The sequence below is a fragment of the Triticum aestivum genome, unplaced genomic scaffold (assembly GCF_018294505.1).
Source record: "Triticum aestivum cultivar Chinese Spring unplaced genomic scaffold, IWGSC CS RefSeq v2.1 scaffold19435-4, whole genome shotgun sequence".
Taxonomy (NCBI): Eukaryota; Viridiplantae; Streptophyta; class Magnoliopsida; order Poales; family Poaceae; genus Triticum; species Triticum aestivum.
Window position 1 is genome coordinate 217,388 of NW_025228059.1, and position 10,530 is coordinate 227,917.

Here is a 10,530-nt window from a genome sequence, read left to right on the forward strand (position 1 = left end):
CATCTATTGATCAACGAGCTAGTCAACTAGAGGCTTACTAGGGACATGGTGTTGTCCATGTATCACATACAATTGTGTTATCCGGAAATCGTAATACATGTGTGAACACATAGACCATAACATGTCCCTAGTGAGCCTCTAGTTGACTAGTTCGTTGCTCAATAGATGGTTACGGTTTCCTGACCATGGACATTGGATGTCATTGATAACGGGATCACATCATTAGGAGAATGATGTGATGGACAAGACCCAATCCTAAGCATAGCACTAGATCGTGCAGTTCGTTTGCTAAAGCTTTTCTAATGTCAAGTATCATTTCCTTAGACCATGAGATCGTGCAACTCCCGGATACCGTAGGAATGCTTTGGGTATACCAAACGTCACAACGTAACTGGGTGATTATAAAGGTGCACTACAGGTATCTCCGAAAGTGTCTGTTGGGTTGGCACGGATCGAGACTGGGATTTGTCACTCCGTATGACGGAGAGGTATCTCTGGGCCCACTCGGTAATGCATCATCATAATGAGCTCGATGTGACCAAGTAGTTGGTCACGGGATCATGCATTACGGAAAGAGTAAAGTGACTTGCCGGTAACGAGATTGAACGAGGTATTGGGATACCAACGATCGAATCTCGGGCAAGTAACGTACCGATTGACAAAGGGAATTGTATACGGGATTGCTTGAATCCTCGACATCGTGGTTCATCCGATGAGATCATTGTGGAACATGTGGGAGCCAACATGGGTATCCAGATCCCGCTGTTGGTTATTGGCTAGAGAGCGGCCTCGGTCATGTTTGCATGATTCCCGAACCCGTAGGGTCTACACACTTAAGGTTCGATGACGCTAGGATTATAAGGAAGATTTGTATGTGATTACCGAATGTTGTTCGGAGTCCCGGATGAGATCCCGGACATCACGAGGAGTTCTGGAATGGTCCAGAGGTGAAGATTTATATATGGGAAGTCATCATACGGTCACCGGAAATATTCAGGGGTATACCGGTATTGTACCGGGACCACCGGAGGGGTTCCGGGGGTCCACCGGGAGGGTCCACCTGCCCCGGAGGGCCTTATGGGCGGTAGGTGGAAGGGAACCAGCCTTAAGTGGGCTGGGCGCCATCCCCCCTAGGGCCCATGCGCCTAGGGTTGGGGGGGAACCCTAAAGGGGGCGCCCCCCTTGCTTGGGGGGCAAGCCCCCTCCCCTTGGCCGCCGCCCCCCTCTAGATCTCATCTAGAGGGGCCGGCCCCCTTCCCCCTTCTCCCTACAAATAGAGGGGTGGAGGGAGGTCTGCAGCACCACATCCAAGGCGCAGCCCCTCCCCTCCCCAACACCTCTCCTCCGCGTGAGCTTGGCGAAGCCCTGCCGGAGAACTGCCACTCCATCACCACCACGCCATCGTGCTGCTGTTGGAGCCCTCTTCCTCAACCTCTCCCTCCTCCTTGCTGGATCAAGGTGCAGCAGACGTCACTGGGCTGCACGTGTGTTGAACGCGGAGGCACCGTTGTTCGGTGCTTGGATCGGATTCTGCCGCGATCTGAATCGCTACGTGTACGACTCCTCCAACCGCGTTCTTGCAACGCTTCTGTCTCGCGATCTTCAACGGTATGAAGATGCACTCTCCTCTCTCTCGTTGCTAGTTACTCCATAGATTGATCTTGGTGATGCGTAAATTTTTTTTAATTTCTGCAACGATCCCCAACATTGGCATCCTGAGCTAGGTCTATGCGTAGTTTCTATGCACGAGTAGAACACAAGTTGTTGTGGGCGTCGATTTTGTCAATTTACTTGCCGTTACTAGTCTTATCTTGATTCGGCGACATCGTGGGATGAAGCGGCCCGGACCGACCTTATACGTACGCTTACGTGAGACAGGTTCCACCGACTGACATGCACTAGTTGCATAAGGTGGCTAGCGGGTGTCTCTCTCTCCCACTTTAGTCGGATCGGATTCGATGAAAAGGGTCCTTATGAAGGGTAAATAGAAATTGGCATATCACGTTGTGGTTTTGGCGTAGGGAAGAAACGTTCTTGCTAGAAACCTATAGCAGCCACGTAAAAAAAATTTGCAACAACAATTAGAGGACGTCTAACTTGTTTTTGTAGCATGTGTCATGTGATGTGATATGGCCAGAAGAATGTGATGAATGATATATGTGATGTATGAGATTGATCATGTTCTTGTAATAGGAATCACGACTTGCATGTCGATGAGTATGACAACCAGCAGGAGCCATAGGAGTTGTCTTAATTTATTTATGACCTGCGTGTCAACTGAAACGTCTTGTAATTACTTTACTTTATTGCTAACCGTTAGCCATAGTAGTAGAAGTAATAGTTGGCGAGACAACTTCATGAAGACACGGTGATGGAGATCATGATGATGGAGATCATGGTGTCATGCCGGTGACGATGATGATCATGGCGCCCGGAAGATGGAGATCAAAAGGAGCAAAATGATATTGGCCATATCATGTCACTATTTGATTGCATGTGATGTTTATCATGTTTTACATCTTATTTGCTTAGAACGATGGTAGCCTAAATAAGATGATCCCTCGCTAAAATTTCAAGAATTGTGTTCCCCCTAACTGTGCACCGTTGCTAAAGTCCGTTGTTCCGAAGCACCACGTGATGATCGGGTGTGATAGGTCCTAACGTTCGCATACAACGGGTGTAAGCCAGATTTACACACGCAATACACTTAGGTTGACTTGACGAGCCTAGCATGTACAGACATGGCCTCGGAACACGGAAGACCGAAAGGTCAAACATGAGTCGTATAGAAGATACGATCAACATGAAGATGTTCACCGATGATGACTAGTCCGTCTCACGTGATGATCGGACACGGCCTAGTTGACTCGGATCATGTATCACTTAGATGACTAGAGGGATGTCTGTCTGAGTGGGAGTTCATTAATAATTTGATTAGATGAATTTAATTATTATGAACTTAGTCTAAAATCTTTGCAATATGTCTTGTAGATCAAATGGCCCACGCTAATGTCAACCTCAACTTCAACGCGTTCCTAGAGAAAACCAAGCTGAAAGACGATGGTAGCAACTATACGGACTGGGTCTGGAACTTGAGGATCATCCTCATAGCTGCCAAGAAAGCATATGTCCTTGAAGCACCGCTAGGTGAAGCACCCGTCCCAGCAAACCAAGACGTTATGAACGCTTGGCAAACACGTGTTGATGATTACTCCCTGGTTCAGTGCGGCATGCTTTACAGCTTAGAACCGGGGCTCCAAAAGCGTTTCGAGCAACACGGAGCATATGAGATGTTCCAAGAGCTGAAAATGGTTTTCCAAGCTCATGCCCAGGTTGAGAGATATGAAGTGTTCGACAAGTTCTACAGTTGTAAGATGGAGGAGAATAGTTCCGTCAGCGAACACATACTCAAAATGTCTGGGTTGCACAACCGCTTATCTCAGCTGGGAGTTAATCTCCCGGATGATGCGGTCGTTGACAGAATCCTTCTGTCGCTCCCACCTAGCTACAAGAGCTTTGTGATGAACTTCAATATGCAGGGGATGGAGAAGACCATTCCTGAGGTATATTCAATGCTGAAATCAGCGGAGGTGGAGATCAAAAAGGAACATCAAGTGTTGATGGTGAATAAAACTACTAAGTTCAAGAAAGGCAAGGGTAAGAAGAACTTCAAGAAAGACGGCAAGGGAGTTGCCGCGCCTGATAAGCAAGCTGCCGGGAAGAAGACAAAGAATGGACCCAAGCCTGAGACTGAGTGCTTTTATTGCAAGGGAAACGGTCACTGGAAGCGGAACTGCCCCAAGTACTTAGCGGATAAGAAGGCCGGCAATACCAAAGGTATATGTGATATATATATGTTATTGATGTGTACCTAACCAGCGCTCGTAGTAGCTCCTGGGTATTTGATACCGGTGCGGTTGCTCATATTTGGAACTCAAAGCAGGAGCTGCGGAATAAGCGGAGACTGGCGAAGGACGAGGTGACGATGCGCGTCGGGAACGGTTCCAAGGTCGATGTGATCGCCGTCGGCACGCTACCTCTACATTTACCTACGGGATTAGTTTTAAACCTCAATAATTGTTATTTATTGCCAACTTTGAGCATGAACATTGTATCTGGATCTCGTTTGATGCGAGATGGCTACTCATTTAAATCCGAGAATAATGGTTGTTCTATTTATATGAGAGATATGTTTTATGGTCATGCCCCGCTGGTCAATGGTTTATTCTTAATGAATCTCGAACACGATGCTACACATATTCATAGTGTGAATGCCAAGAAATGTAAGGTTGATAATGATAGTCCCACATACTTGTGGCACTGCCGCCTTGGTCACATTGGTGTCAAACGCATGAAGAAACTCCATGCAGATGGACTTTTGGAGTCTCTTGATTATGAATCATTTGACACGTGCGAACCATGCCTCATGGGCAAAATGACCAAGATTCCGTTCTCCAGAACAATGGAGCAAGCAACCAACCTACTGGAAATCATACATACTGATGTGTGCGGTCCAATGAGTGTTGAGGCTCACGGTGGCTATCGTTATGTCCTCACCCTCACTGATGACTTGAGTAGATATGGGTATGTCTACTTAATGAAACACAAGTCTGAGACCTTTGAAAAGTTCAAGGAATTTCAGAGTGAGGTTGAGAATCAACGTGACAGGAAAATAAAGTTCTTACGATCAGATCATGGAGGGGAATATTTGAGTCACGAATTTGGCACACACTTAAGGAAATGTGGAATTGTTTCACAAGTCACGCCGCCTGGAACACCTCAGCGTAATGGTGTGTCCGAACGTCGTAATCACACTCTATTGGATATGGTGCGATCTATGATGTCTCTTACCTATCTACCACTGTTATTTTGGGGTTATGCTTTAGAGACTGCCGCATTCACTTTAAATAGGGCTCCGTCGAAATCCGTTGAGACGACACCGTCTGAATTATGGTTTGGAAAGAAACCTAAGCTGTCATTTCTTAAAGTTTGGGGATGCGATGCTTATGTCAAGAAACTTCAACCTGAAAAGCTCGAACCCAAGTCGGAAAAATGCGTCTTCATAGGATACCCTAAGGAAACCATTGGGTATACCTTTTACCTCAGATCCGAAGGCAAGATCTTCTTTGCCAAGAACGGGTCCTTTCTGGAGAAAGAGTTTCTCTCGAAAGAAGTAAGTGGGAGGAAAGTGGAACTTGATGAGATAACCCCTCTCGAACCAGAAAGTAGCGCGGCACAAGAAAATGTTTCTGTGGTGCCTGCACCGACTAGAGAGGAAGTTAATGATGACGATCATGATCAAGTTACCACTGAACTTCGTAGGTCCACAAGGACACGTTCCGCACCAGAGTGGTACGACAACCCTGTCCTGGAAATCATGTTATTGGACAACGGTGAACCTTCAAACTATGAAGAAGCAATGGCGGGCCCAGATTCCAACAAATGGCTTTAAGCCATGCAATCCGAGATAGGATCCATGTATGAAAACAAAGTATGGACTTTGACAGACTTGCCCGATGATTGGCGAGCGATAGAGAATAAATGGATCTTTAAGAAGAAGACGGATGCAGATGGAAATGTTACCATCTATAAAGCTCGACTTGTCGGTAAGGGTTATCGACAAGTTCAAGGAGTTGACTATGATGAGACCTTCTCACCCGTAGCGAAACTGAAGTCCGTCCGAATCATGTTAGCAATTGCCGCATTCTACGATTATGAAATATGGCAAATGGACGTCAAAACGACATTCCTTAACGGCTTCCTTAAGGAAGAATTGTATATGATGCAGCCGGAAGGTTTTGTCGATCGTAAGAATGCTGACAAAGTATGCAAGCTCCAGCGCTCAATCTATGGGCTGGTGCAGGCATCTCGGAGTTGGAACATTCGCTTTGATGAGATGATCAAAGAGTTTGGGTTTACACAGACTAATGGAGAAGCCTGTGTTTACAAGAAAGTGAGTGGGAGCTCTGTAGCATTTCTCATATTATATGTGGATGACATACTATTGATGGGAAATGATATAGAATTCTTGGATAAGTGTTTTTCAATGAAGGACTTTGGAGAAGCTGCTTACATATTAGGCATCAAGATCTATAGAGATAGATCGAGATGCCTCATAGGTCTTTCACAAAGCACATACCTTGACAAGATATTGAAGAAGTTCAATATGGATTAGTCCAATAAGGGGTTCTTGCATGTATTGCAAGGTGTGAGATTGAGCACGGCTCAATGCCCGACCATGGCAGATGATAGAGAAAAGATGAGTGTCGTCCCCTATGCCTCGGCCATAGGGTCTATTATGTATGCCATGCTGTGTACCAGACCTAATGTAAACCTTGCCGTAAGTTTGGTAGGAAGGTACCAAAGTAATCCCGGCATGGAACACTGGACAGCGGTCAAGAACATCCTGAAGTACCTCAAAAGGACTAAGGATATGTTTCTCGTTTATGGAGGTGACGAAGAGCTCGTCGTAAAGGGTTACGTCGATGCTAGCTTCGACACAGATCTGGAGGACTCTAAGTCACAAACCGGATACGTGTATATTTTGAATGGTGGGGCAGTCAGCTGGTGCAGTTGCAAGCAAAGCGTCATGGCGGGATCTACATACGGATTTGAATGTCGCAGATCCGTTGACTAAACCTCTTCTACGGGCGAAACATGATCAACACCAGAACCCTATGGGTGTACGATTCATCACAATGTAACTAGATTATTGACTCTAGTGCAAGTGGGAGACTGTTGGAAATATGCCCTAGAGGAAATAATAAAATGGTTATTATTATATTTCCTTGTTCATGATAATTATCTATTGTTCATGCTATAATTGTGTTATCCAGAAATCGTAATACATGTGTGAACACATAGACGATAACATGTCCCTAGTGAGCCTCTAGTTGACTAGTTCGTTGATCAATAGATGGTTACGGTTTCCTGACCATGGACATTGGATGTCATTGATAACGGGATCACATCATTAGGAGAATGATGTGATGGACAAGACCCAATCCTAAGCATAGCACTAGATCGTGTAGTTCGTTTGCTAAAGATTTTCTAATGTCAAGTATCATTTCCTTAGACCATGAGATCGTGCAACTCCCGGATACCGTAGGAATGCTTTGGGTATACCAAACGTCACAACGTAACTGGGTGACTATAAAGGTGCACTACAGGTATCTCCGGAAGTGTCTATTGGGTTGGCACGGATCGAGACTGGGATTTGTCACTTCGTATGACGGAGAGGTATCTCTGGGCCCACTCGGTAATGCATCATCATAATGAGCTCGATGTGACCAAGTAGTTGGTCACGGGATCATGCATTACGGAACGAGTAAAGTGACTTGCCGGTAACGAGATTGAACGAGGTATTGGGATACCGACGATCGAATCTCGGGCAAGTAACGTATCGATTGACAAAGGGAATTGTATAGGGGATTGCTTGAATCCTCGACATCGTGGTTCATCCGATGAGATCATCGTGGAACGTGTGGGAGCCAACATGGGTATCCAGATCCCGCTGTTGGTTATTGGCTAGAGAGCGGTCTCGGTCATGTCTGCATGATTCCCGAACCCGTAGGGTCTACACACTTAAGGTTCGATGACGCTAGGGTTATAAGGAAGATTTGTATGTGATTACCGAATGTTGTTGAGAGTCCTGGATGAGATCCCGGATGTCACGAGGAGTTTCGGAATGGTCCGGAGGTGAAGATTTATATATGGGAAGTCATCATACGGTCACCGGAAATATTCGGGGGTATACCGGTATTGTACCGGGACCACCGGAGGGGTTCCGGGGGTCCACCGGGAGGGTCCACCTGCCCCGGAGGGCCTTATGGGCTGTAGGTGGAAGGGAACCAGCCTTAAGTGGGCTGGGCGCCATCCCCCCCCAGGGCCCATGCGCCTAGGGTTGGGGGGGAACCCTAAAGGGGGCGCCCCCCTTGCTTGGGGGGCAAGCCCCCTCCCCCTTGGCCGCCGCCCCCCTCTAGATCTCATCTAGAGGGGCCGACCCCCTTCCCCCTTCTCCCTATAAATAGAGGGGTGGAGGGAGGGCTGCAGCACCACATCCAAGGCGCAGCCCCTCCCCTCCCCAACACCTCTCCTCCTCCGCGTGAGCTTGGCGAAGCCCTGCCGGAGAACTACCACTCCATCACCACCATACCGTCGTGCTGCTGTTGGAGCCCTCTTCCTCAACCTCTCCCTCCTACTTGCTGGATCAAGGTGCAGGAGACGTCACCGGGCTGCACGTGTGTTGAACACGGAGGCACCGTTGTTCGGTGCTTGGATCGGATTCTGCCGCGATCTGAATCGCTACATGTACGACTCCTCCAACCGCGTTCTTGCAACGCTTCCGTCTCGCGATCTTCAACGGTATGAAGATGCACTCTCCTCTCTCTCATTGCTAGTTACTCCATAGATTGATCTTGGTGATGCGTAGAATTTTTTTAATTTCTGCAACGATCCCCAACAGATAAGCTCTACGTTCACATACAACGGTTGCAAGCCAGTTTTGCACACACAGAATACTCAGGTTAAACTTGCCAAGCCTAGCATATGCAGATATGGCCTCGGAACGCTGAGACCGAAAGGTCGAACGTGAATCATATAGTAGATATGATCAACATAGAGATGTTCACCATTGAAAACTACTCCGTCTCACATGATGATCGGACATGGTTTAGTTGATATGGATCACGTGATCATTTAGATGACTCGAGGGATGTCAATCTAAGTGGGAGTTCTTAAGTAATTTGATTAATTGAACTTTAATTTATAATGAACTTAGTCCTAATAGTATTTGCAAATTATGTTGTAGATCAATAGCTCGCGATGTAGCTCCCCGTTTATTTTTAATATATTCCTATAGAAAAATAAGTTGAAAGATGTTAGTAGCAATGATGCGGATTAGCTCCGTGATATGAGGATTATCCTCATTGCTGCAGAGAAGTATTATGTCCTTGATGCACCGCTAGGTGACAGACCTATTGCAGGAGCAGATGCAGATGTTATGAACGTTTGGCAAGCTCGGTATGATGACTACTTGATAGTTTAGTGCACCATGCTTTACGGCTTAGAACTGGGACTTCAAAAACGTTTTGAATGACACGGAGCATATGAGATGTCCCAAGAGCTGAAATTGGTATTTCAGACTCATGCCGGAATTGAGAGGTATGAGACCTCTGACAAGTACTTTGCCTACAAGATGGAGGAGAATAGCTCAACTAGTGAGCATATACTCAGAATGTCTGGGTACTACAATCGCTTGAATCAAGTGAGAGTTAATCTTCCTGATAAAATAGTGATTGAAAAAGTTCTCTAGTCACTATCACCAAGCTATTAGAACTTCGTGATGAACTATAATATGCAAGGGATGACGAAATTATTCCCGAGCTCTTTGCGATGTTGAAATCGGCGAAGGTAGAAATCAAGAAAGAGCATCAAGTGTTGATGGTTAACAAGATCACTAGTTTCAAGAAAAAGGGCAAAGGGAAAGAAAGGGAACTTCAAGAAGAATGGCAAGCAAGTTTTCACTCCCGTGAATAAGCCCAAAGCTGAACCCAAGCCTGAAACTGAGTGCTTCTACTGCAAAGGAAATGGTCACTGGAAGCAGAACTGCCCCAAATACTTGACGGATAAGAAGGATGGCAAAGTGAACAAAAGTATATATGATATACATGTTATTGATGTGTACTTTACTGGTGTTCATAGTAGCCCCTGGGTATTTGATACTGGTTCAGTTGCTATGATTAGTAACTTGAAACAGAAGTTACAAAATAAACAGAGACTAGTTGAGGGCGAGGTGACGATGTATGTTGGAAGTGATTCCAAGGTTGATAAGATCACCATCGCACACTCCCTCTACCTTCGAGATTAGTGTTGGACCAAAATAAATGTTATTTGGTGTTTGCGTTGAGCATGAATATGATTGGATCATGTTTATTGCAATACTGTTATTCATTTAAGTCAAAGAATAATTGTTGTTCTATTTACATGAATAAAACCTTCTATGGTCATACACTTAATATAAATGGTTTATTGAGTCTCGATCGTGTGATACACATATTCATAATATTGATGCCAAAAGATGCAAAGTTAATAATGATAGTGCAACTTATTTGTGGCACTGCCGTTTAGGTCATACTGTTGTAAAGCGCATGAAGAAACTCCATGCTGATGGACTTTTGGAATCACTTGATGCTTGCGAACCATGCATCATGGGCAAGATGACTAAGACTCCGTTCTCCGGAACAATGGAGCGAGCAACTGACTTATTGGAAATAATACATACTGATGTATGCGGTCCGATGAGTGTTGAGGCTCGCGGCGGGTATCGTTATTTTCTGACCTTCACAGATGATTTGAGCAGATATAGGTATATCTACTTGATCAAACATAAGTCTGAAACATTTGAATAGTTCAAAGAATTTCAGAGTGAAGTGGAAAATCATCGTAACAAGAAAATGAAGTTTCTACGATCTGATCGTGGAGATGAATATTTGAGTTATGAGTTTGGTCTTCATGTGAAACAATGTGGAA